The 10,939-nt window shown below is 32.8% G+C and overlaps 1 protein-coding gene across 8 annotated transcripts in view; it reads right to left on the bottom strand.

The window, feature by feature from the left end:
* Nucleotides 1-1,084: 1,084 nt before the first annotated feature.
* LOC111047906 (aspartate, glycine, lysine and serine-rich protein) overlaps nucleotides 1,085-10,939 on the bottom strand; it is a 94,408-nt gene continuing 84,553 nt past the window's right edge. For all 8 annotated transcript variants that reach the window (XM_039421397.1, XM_039421396.1, XM_039421399.1 and 5 more), the window contains one exon: nucleotides 1,085-1,426. The gene's annotated coding sequence lies outside the window, so the exon portion shown is untranslated. The remainder of the gene's footprint in view (nucleotides 1,427-10,939) is intronic.

Below are 10,939 nucleotides of genomic sequence, written 5' to 3'. Positions count from 1 at the left end.
ATAATAAATTATTATAGTCGACAGTAATCGAGAATAATCAGCATGTACAAACAGTGAAATTCGATACTCAATATCCTATACCATGGGATATCCTTAATCTTCTTATATTATATTTTCTCTATTAGTAGAACTCAAACTATTATAGTGTTGGAGATAAATGAAATTCTCTATTTGTCGGAGTCATGATTTCTAAACATCTCTATCACTCAACCTCGGAAGGTTGTGTTGATTTTTATCTCAACTGAAAATTATTTCCATAAAATTGCCAAGTTCTACTAAAGGTCTTATATCAGGACTGTTATAGTGCAGTCCTGATGTATTAACTTCAGCACTGTTATAGTGCAGTCATAGAGCTACAAAGCTCTATAAGTTCAAAGCATATCAAGACACTTTGAGCAGTCATAGAGCTACAAAGCTCAAGACACTGCCGAGATAGGGTGCAATGACTCACCCTCACATGTTCCACCAGTAGCGTATTTCCATAATAATTATTACATGTAGCTCATTGTCTACAAGTAGAATCGGAATGCATTCCTATCAATCTCATCAACTTGATATTAAGATAGACACCTAAAAGTCTTGGGAGACCACTAATTCAAATATGCAGAAATATTTTATATTGCTATGAAATATTTTTTTTAATTAATAAATTGAATTCATTCACTATACTATTCTCAATTGGAATTCAATAATAATTTGGTTCACTCTAGTATCTGGTTTAGTAGCTAGTTTAATTTTTTAAATAGATGATAATTGTTTATGACAATTCAAAATCGTTCCATTCCAAGCACCTTCACTGCAGCACAGAGAGCTAATCAATTATTCTTCATTTACTAAAATATCTTCCGTGACAAGAACCTTGCACCATAGAATACAGCATTATAATACATTATAGAAGTTTTCTTTGCTTGCACATCTGTTAGACTGGTGGCAAACAACATCTTTGTTGTTCGTAATCAATAACTTTTCGTTATGTATTACAAAATTACTGGTCGGATACCTCTTGAAACTGTATCTTATCCTGAGTAGTAGTGCCAACATAAGAATTACGATGAGAACTGAGAACATAAATCATACATACACATTGAATGTAAATGATTTTTTATTCAACTAAGAACTCCATTACAAAACTATGACAATTTATTTCGGGGTGGATTGATCTTGCATATTACTATCTTTTTTGACTCGTGGATAGAAGAATCCATTTTACAATTTTTTATTGCTCTTGCTGATCAGATTTCCGTGAACATTTTGAAAATGGTTGCTATTACTTCAGACAGTATTCAGACTCATTTATTTTCCTTTGTAAAGTTGATCTTTCCCTCTTAGTATGTGTTATTGTAACAGTCTATGCTTCCAGGCTCATGGTTCAAATGATGCCTCCTTCTCCATTCAATCTTCCCTCTAATTCAGTGATACCTGCAATCTGTGAATGAAGGAAATATTGATTAAGATGAGTTTCCCATTAATAATGAAATAGGACATCCAACAAGCTTCATGTGAGCATCAGAACGTATCAACCAACATGGAACTACAGCGTTATACTAACATGGACTACTACCAATATCTACGTTGAATTATGTTTGTGTACGTAAAAGGGAAGAAGGTGAATCAAGTGTGATTTGATATGCAAAACTGTTAATTGTTGAGAACAAGACCTCAATACATCAAGTTTCGCTCGACATACGATTATAGCAAGTGACATCAAGTCTCCATGACCAAAATTCCAGGCAAGGACGAATTTTTTATCGATGCATTGAAAATTAACTACTGTATATGCGTACAACGGACTACACCGTTTCGATAAAGTTTATTGATATTGAATAACCACCTCCAATTCAATGTTGCTTACTCATTATGTGTTATCCGTGTCTGTATCTCATCTTAAGATACAAGATAGTAGAGACAAGATACTAATATCTAGAGGATACTATTCATATCTTACAAGATAGTAGGACCAAAACAAATATTCAGATTTCAAATCTGAATTATTCAAATATTCAAATTTTAGAATATCAAATTTTCAAGGTTCTATTGTTGCTCGTTTTAAAATGAAAAACAAAATACTTCAAGCTCAGGTAGACAAATTAGTCACAGCAATTATTTTTGTTCGTTCTGTGATAACTTGTAAGAAAAACACTTTCTTTATTCCAGATGAGATATCCAACCACTTTTCATTAGAAAGATTGTCTTCAGCTTTCAACGAAAAACTCGACTCTTGAATACAACCAATTAAATCGATGATTAAATAACTTTCAGAGGTCTAGAGTATATTAATGTAGTGAATATAGGTTGAAAATGGCTGATTGGTAGTTTGAAAATTATGAACACAAACTGAAAAAAATGAAATGAATGAAATTTCACAAATGAAATGAATTTTCATTTTTTAATAATTGTCTCTCTTATAATTTTTGTACAATACACAATAGTAGTAGCGATTTCGCATATACTGCAAATCTATAAGTTCTAAGAGAACATAATATATCGTGTTTAACAAATTATAAAGAAATTTTTAAAATACTTTTTTCATATATTAGACATTTTCCAAGATACTTTAAAATGTATTCTCTTTTCCAATTCTACATCTGTTAAATGGTACCTTTCATTGATATCTTTAACAATTCGTGTATTATTCAATAAAATTAGCTACTTTTGTGTTCTTATGAAATTATGTTTTTTCCATGGAAGTGTATTCTTTAAACTGGCTAGCTTCCTGTATCTTCAACTCCCAATGGATTGATCCATCTGGTACATTGTATACTTATATTTTTTTTTATCTATGTAATATGAAAAGTTGACTGACAGTTGAGATGATAAATGAAATAAATCATGGAGTAAATTAAGTGAATGTTGGTGTAATAAATTGAAAGTTGAAATGTTTGTTATGTCAAAGCTTATTTATTCCAGTTCTTATCAGTGCAAGTGCTGACGATGAATGTACGAAAAAAGAGGTGCGCTACAATGGAAAGTTTGCTACTCAAGTGATGGATATGTACGAAAAGTTGATGGAAAGAAAACAAATTCAAAAGCAGTGTTCTTCCAGCAACAAAACACTTAATGAGAATTTCGTGTTAATCCTGACGTATCTTGTATATACTGCACAGGTTAGCCTCTGTTGTCAAGGATGCCTGGCCCTGGATGCGCGACAGGAAGCAGAAAACAAGAGTCTGACAAGTGTCTGTAGTAAGATTCACTTTGAGCTGTCTGCATTGGTTGAATGGGGAGCATCGGCGTTATATCTATAAGCAATGCTGACATTGTAAACTGATTCTAAAAGATACGCGCGCCTTGTCAACTGGTTCTCAACTTACTTCCGCCATCAGAAACTTGACAGTGGTAACTCACAGACTTTACACAAATCCAGAGGTAACGGAACACAATGATAGATAGCAAATGCCCTTCAATGACTACCAAGATAAAAATTGCTGCTCACTCATTTAGTGAGATACACTCTTCAAACATTCCTCTCATACACATAACATTACTGCTTCCCTATGTTGGCACAAGTGAATTTCATTATTCGTTTATTTATTATATAAAGACGTCAGTTGTTTACTTGTTGATCTCATTCAACTTTGTTTTCTTGAATTAAATGAAATTCTTTAAGTATACAGTACACTCATCAAACCATTTTATCCTATTATATTAAGCGAGCAATCTCTGTGTATTTTGTATAGACTATATATTTTTATATCTGGTTATTTATGTCCAACGGATCTCGAAAACAACTCTACTGTAACGATTTTCACGAAATTTGGAACATAGTATGTTTATTATATAAAACTTCGATTGAACTAGGTCTCATCCCTGGGAAAACTCGCTGAAGGACATGAAAACGATAATAATTATTCATCCTTGGCAAAACAGATGATAATTTCGTCGTCTGTCAATAACAGAAGATGTGGGAGAGAGACAGAATTATGTTCAGCTGTTCAACTATTTGCAATCAATCAGCTTATCTTACGAGAAATATAAATCTAGAAATTTTAATCGACTTGATCAAAATAATCTGATTTGTTGACATGATATGGTATATCATTTTAAATTAGAGTATATCATAATTTTTAAAGTTAATGATTATTTTACAGTTTTAAGTAATAAGCGAGTCTTATTTTGTTATTCAATTTGGTTTGTAAACAATCTAAATTAGAACTTTTCTGTTTTCAAATGTTTGGACTGAAAATTGAACCTGAATTCAAGTGTATGGAACACAACCTACTTACTTTTCAGAATATTTATAGTGTATAAATCAAAATTCAAGGAAGAAACAGTTTTGGCGGACTGTGCCTGTCCTTCCGCAATCATTTTAAAGAATTGAGTTCTGTTTATCAATGAATAAATAAATAACGAGCGAAGCTCGGTGCCCCAATATTCAAATTTAATAATATATTTTATGTCAATAAAAATTGACAAATTTCTCGACTGGTATCTGGTATATGAATTAATAGAATATTATCTATTGAGCACTAATAAATACTGCACAGTATTATAAAATACTGTATTGTACAGTAATGGGTACTAATTTTCAGGTGACTCAATTAGCTTCAAATGATATGTTTTCAATTCTTTAGTAGGACGGACAAATGAGTAGATAGTCGAAATTGATTCCTAATCAACTTCTTGGTTATTGTAAGTTGTAAAATATTATTAGACATTTTCCTTGATTCTTGTGTCACCGCAATTTAATATCACTCGTTTTAAAGTATCGCTTAATTGTCTGATATAATTTTCTTGTCATGTGAAGTTGAAAAATTCTATTAGCGCGCTATTTTGTTATTCCTAAACGTAATAAACTATCTATTAAATTATCAACTAAATTCGTACTCAATTTCCCCAGTTAGAAATATTTTTCAAGCATAATAATAATTACGGTAAATTCCCTTACATGATTGAAGCTCTTTCTACTAGAGAGAGTTTCTCCTTCTATCACTATCGAACATTTTTGATCTGCATTCAATTCTTTTATACTTTTTGTAAGCCTTTATATTAATTTGTGTTATTTAGAAAACCTGTTTCACAAACTTTAAAAGTGAAATTCATCTTTCTCCTTCAGATAGTTTATAATTTCTCTCGTTTTTCAACATTTTATTGTTATATGTGATATGTGCCACTCACGTTTTTCGCTAGTTAGGCCCTCCTTCCCGCAATTACCCGGAAGAATATGGTAGAGTTCAAACATAAAAATATATTGTTCTCTTTACTTTATTAAAAGTTACAAATCTATTAAATCTCGCCGATTATTCAGTCTTGAGAAGGAGCAATGAAATAATAATTATTTTTGAATAATATGAAAGTATTCAGAATGTAGTTTCTTTCTTTTAATAATCGTATAATCCAAAAGAGATATTCCACTAATACCCTACATATTAAAGTAAAGCAGCAAATAATGAAAGATTCAAGAAAAATGAAATATGTTTCTCAGGTGAAGTAAAATGCTATTCGGAGTCCCAGTCTCTTAACAGACGATTTATACACAACAAGAAAATTGTTTTTGAACGCTTCATGCCTCATCAGTCATGCCGGGGAGCTGAAGCTGTAACTGAGCGATTCTGTAATGTTTTCGCATCTTTTCGCGTGTATGACGACAGTCCATCTGACACAACAATGGATGGCAACAACACGAATCGGAAGAAGAAGAAGAAGAAGAAGAAGAAGAAGAAGAAGAAGAGAAGAAGAAGAAGAAGAATTGCAGAGGAGCGTGGAAACCGTATGGACATGGACAGTAGTCCATGGAAGGTGTGATTGACAACCAACGTTACTTCTCTCCACTACACTACGGATGAAGTTGAGTCTCTCCAGATGCCACCTAACATCCACAATCCACATTCCTTTGTATCCCATCACGCTGCAATCATATTATCAGCCAGCGGACGCGTTACAACGTTTTCAATCTCCCCGTGCAGATTGATGCTGATATCAAACGTCTGTTTCCTCTTCACAACGAGGCACCTTGTCTCCACCTTTCCCATCCTCACAAAATATGGTGTCGAGGAGAATTGCAACAAGCACGTGCCAACCTTATTATTATCCATCAATTGTGGAACGGAATACGGAGGGCAATCGAAATCGAAATATTACTGGCAAAATTCCAGTTTTCAAATTCAGTATGAGAATATAGTTTGATTGGAACAAATGAAGCATTTACTATATAGAGTGTTATCATTCTCCTCCAGTGAAGATCATCTCAAATTCAATAGGGAAAATTATAGTTAATTTTGCATCTAGTGATCAAAGTGTTACTTCTCCTCACTGAAGATAGCGAATGTCAGCCGAATGCTTAGCCGAGACTCGAGAGCGACGATTTCCCTGAGGGAGAAAGAGGACATGAGTCCTGTGATGCTCACAGCATCTCCCTCATTATGGTCCTTTGCTCCAACATAGCTTACCCTACCGGTAGCATATACTTCCTATCTCAGTGGTGGACACTCAGTATTTTGAATAATCAACTTTTGAAGATACCATTCAACGGTATTGCCATGTTACTAATATTTGTGTTAATAACATTCGTGTTCCTCAAATAATTCCTACGAGAGATTACTTTCATATTTTGAATTTATAGTCCCATGGTACTAAATGGAATCAGTCACTTTTCAATCCCATTAGAGATAAATTGGCATTCTAGTTTTCATTTCAACAGGGCTACCTGACAGTTTCTCATAGAACTACTAGTGAACTTCATTATTTTTTATTTTTATTGATATTTTGGTTCTTCATTCAAGGGAGTGAAATATGGATAACCTAGTAAGTGGTAGAAAATTAATTTAAATTACAAGAAATGTAGTGATGATCTTATTCTCTATTCTCTATAAGTTGTGGGAAGTATAAGATGATCCAATTCTCAGAAGTAGGAACTACTTTATATTGATAAAACTACATTCTCTTGAATCCAATGTAGAGAAAAAAGTTCAATGAAAATTGAGTTATTATCTTCAGCTGCAGGAGGTGGATCGAATTTTATATAGGAATAAACTTCCAGCCAAACATATTTTCTGTAATCCAAGCTAGCAGAGTTTTATGATTTCGTATTCTAATGAAAAGCATTATAAAAGTTGAGAATAAATCCAGTATAAAGTATCATGACAGATTAGTATGAATCCAGTGTTGTTCCATCTTTCATAAGAACTAGTAAAGAACCAATAGAATGTGATTGAACTTATTCGAAAAATTGATTTACATAATTGAATTCAGGTGGATGATCACTGTGAACTCATTAACTCATTCCTAGATTTATTCAGTAAAATATCATTGAAACTTCATGAGTTTTATAGTGATGATTGATGTGAAGAAATTTTGAGTGGGGAATCTGCTTACTGCTTGCAGTAATGCTGTAATTTGAATGCTGTAAGTTGAAGAAACATCATAGATTTCCCCATTCCCCGCGTATTTGATAAATAGCTCAGCTTTCTCATGGAAAATGAATAAGCAATAGCGATAAGAATGCATTGAATGAAGAAGACTGAAGTTGTCAAACGCTCAAAATGTTGTGTCATTTTCAAGTATTCGTGAACATGTTAGAAATAATATGATTTTCATTGAAGGTCTACAACCAAAACATCAATTTCCCGGTGTAAATGTGCGAACAGAACGAGTAAGTCGCGCTCGATGCTACGATGCCACTAAACAGCTGTCAACCTGTCATTGATAGAAACATTTGGAGTCATTGATATAAAATAGAAATACTCCAACATTTGTAGAAGCTCGAAAGCAAGCTGAAATCTGAATATCGACCTGACGGTTGTGTTCGTAGCCTAACCTATGAAAGCGGCGAACCTGTATTCGAATGAGCAATGAAATGGGATTATTCAAGGTTATCAAATTTAATGCCAGCTATTGAAGATATATTTTTTATCAAAAATGTATAGATTCAACGTTATTCAACAGCTCAATCCATCAATTTTCGATATTATAAAAAAAACTTATTCATTTTGAATCCCTCATGAGAAATCCATATTGGAATATTAATATATTTAATCTTTATCGAAACGAATGGTCACTGTACAGAATCTTAATGCAAAAATTTGAATATTAGAAAATTTTAAAGATCCATAAATCGAACAGCCAGTCAAGGAAAAAATATTGTGCAGCATCTCACTTATTTAATCACTTTTGCCGATGAAAGTGGAATAGTGGAATACTGGTACTGGGTTTAAATGAAATATAATAAGATTCACTGCTCTGGATAAAAGTTGTGGATTTCGAAAGTGATTCTGCCCGTTTTTAAAACGAGGACAACAACATTTATGAGCAGATGGTTTCGTTAGAATGTGGCCTGTGATCTCCAGTTCGACTCGTTTCATTCATTATGACGATGGCTGTTAAATTAAAAACGTTAGCGGCATTCAAACATCTACACTTTTTGTAGCATTTAGTTGACAGGTTGCTGGAGTGATGTGATAGAAAGTGGACAGAGTGTATCAGGAGTCAGAATAAGGACGATCATACTGGAGAAATGAATGTATTATTTTCAGAACAGAACTATGAAAGTGTTCAACAATAAACTAGAAAGGATTGAAATGAATGTGAGAAAAATGTAGCATTATTAATTCAGAATATCTGAAAAAATGAAATTGTAATGAGTTTGTAGTATTGTTAGAAATAATGTCAAGATATTGAAGAAAATTGAAGCATGAAACTCAAGTTGTATGATTGATGATTGGTAAAATTTGTAAAAAATATTAAACTAAAATGGAATATTGCATACTCTATCTCAATTTTTTTTCATTTCAGCTCTTATTATTTTTAGTTTTCAATAAGCCTCAGATTAGATTTTGTAAATTATTGCTTCTAATATAAATACTGTCAAATCAGTTTTCTCCATTATTCCAGTAGATCAGTGTAAAATTGAGAATTTCATCATTACAATTTGCTTTCAGTATTGTGTCAAAATATTTTTAAGCTTTTTCATACAACTATTGATTATTAAGGGGGTGTGTGTGCGCATAGACAGTGGTCAGCGGTCTTAGCAGGATATAGATACTGATGTTCATACCAAAGAGGAAAGAACTCTTGTTTCCCATTTATGTGTCTAAGACCTCTGGAATTTGGATCGCCTGACCGCTCTCTGTGTGCTCACACCCTATAAAGCACAACTCGCATATAGGCCTACTACCAAGGCCACTCTTACTAGATGAACAGTACAGAGTTCTTTGGAGTTCAATTTATTCTTCCATATTTCAAAAATCTACGGCAAATTCCACTGATGTATCTTGATTGATTGAATACAAAATACGTATATTTCAATTTGATTTGTGATACAATTAGAAATAAACATTCATTGATAGATGAACAAACCATGTGGTAGCAATAATTGACAAAATAAAACTAATTTTAATGTGACAGTTGCTTTCACAATGCTTATTACCCAAAGAGATGGGTATCGATTATTGGCAAGTCATTAATAATTTCGATTGATTGCTGAAGTTTGCATACACACTCCAACAGCCTTGACGACGGCAAACATCATTCAGATTTAGCATCTCTCACAAATTACCTTTGATGAGCGTGAGTTTGCATTATTTAAAGTGCTCACTTTCTCGAACAGTTTGTTCAACCGAAGCCATGTCAATATAGTACCTAGTGAGGTTCAATTCCAACTGCCAGCATTCCTAATTCCATCAATTCTTCCCATTCTGATAGTCCATTCTATGTTGATAGTCTGAAGTGAATCTCACTATAGACTCTTTCACAACCTGGCTTTGTGACCGCAATGTTTGCAAAACATTATTTCGAAATTGGTTCTTCAACCTTTTTGTCAACCACTTATTAGACTATTGATAAGATATGATTGTTTAAAGTTTAGAGTATTGAGGAATTGTTGACTCAGATGAAGAGAAACGTGATTCAACTGAGCATCTCAATCTATTTTAGTCTATTACCACATGACAGGTAAAATAGTGAATTAGCTTTCCGCAGTTATAGTGATCATTCACTATTGTATATTGAAATATTTCGAAACCCTTTCAAGCTTTTTCCGAAATTAAAACCTTGAAATGCGTTATATAATTGAATCATTACCATAATCTTATAAATTATATCCTTATCACAGAAAAAATAGCATTTATTTAGTGAAATCTCTTCAAGAAAATGCCAATTTTCATTACATTTCCATTTCACAAATATAACTATGTAATGATATTGATTTGTCCACTACTGTGGGAAGTATCTGCTAAAATGTTATGATTGGAAGAACTGCACTGATATCGTACAAAGGGGAGAAAAAATTATATAGATAATAGGCACAGGCGGTCAGGCGCATATTATTTTTGATATGATATTATCATGAATGTTGTGTTCTAGTTCGTATTTTGTAATGAGTAGTTGAATTTTGTTTGTATGCTCCAAAACTCAGATATAAGAGTTTCTCATAAGCCTATTGAGTGTTGGTTTGAGTACTTGAAGTTGGTTTCTTATCATACCACTATAAGAAGTTTCACAATTCGGCCTAGTAATTATATTTCCATTGAAAAAACATTGAATGACTCTTGAATTATTGGAAGTGTTTCAAGGATTTTGGATTGTGCAGCGTTTCCTGCTTGTGAGAATCACTACTTTTGTTCGCCTTACTTGAAATTCGGTCCAGTCTATTTTTCAAATAATTCAGAATAAGCTACTCAATCTTCATTTAATCTTTGGAGCTACATACAACTATCATACCTAGAATTAAATACTACTCCATAGCCCATTGCATTTTACTAGAAGGGATATGCATTGAATAGTAGATCTATATCCATAATAATATTATAAATATTGACTTATGCTACTTCATAATAATCATATGAATAACATTATTGTTATTTCATATTATAATCAAGAAATTTGACTGCAAAGATATACCTATTTTTTCCAACCTGTTGATATAAAGATATGCCGTAATGGATTTGTCAGTTTCAGGAAAAACCAGCGCCCTCTATTAGCAATTCGTAAGCACGTCACGCGCTGT

Source organism: Nilaparvata lugens, chromosome 2, assembly GCF_014356525.2.
Source record: "Nilaparvata lugens isolate BPH chromosome 2, ASM1435652v1, whole genome shotgun sequence".
Classification (NCBI taxonomy): domain Eukaryota; kingdom Metazoa; phylum Arthropoda; class Insecta; order Hemiptera; family Delphacidae; genus Nilaparvata; species Nilaparvata lugens.
This window is presented reverse-complemented; position numbering and strand designations above follow the sequence as displayed.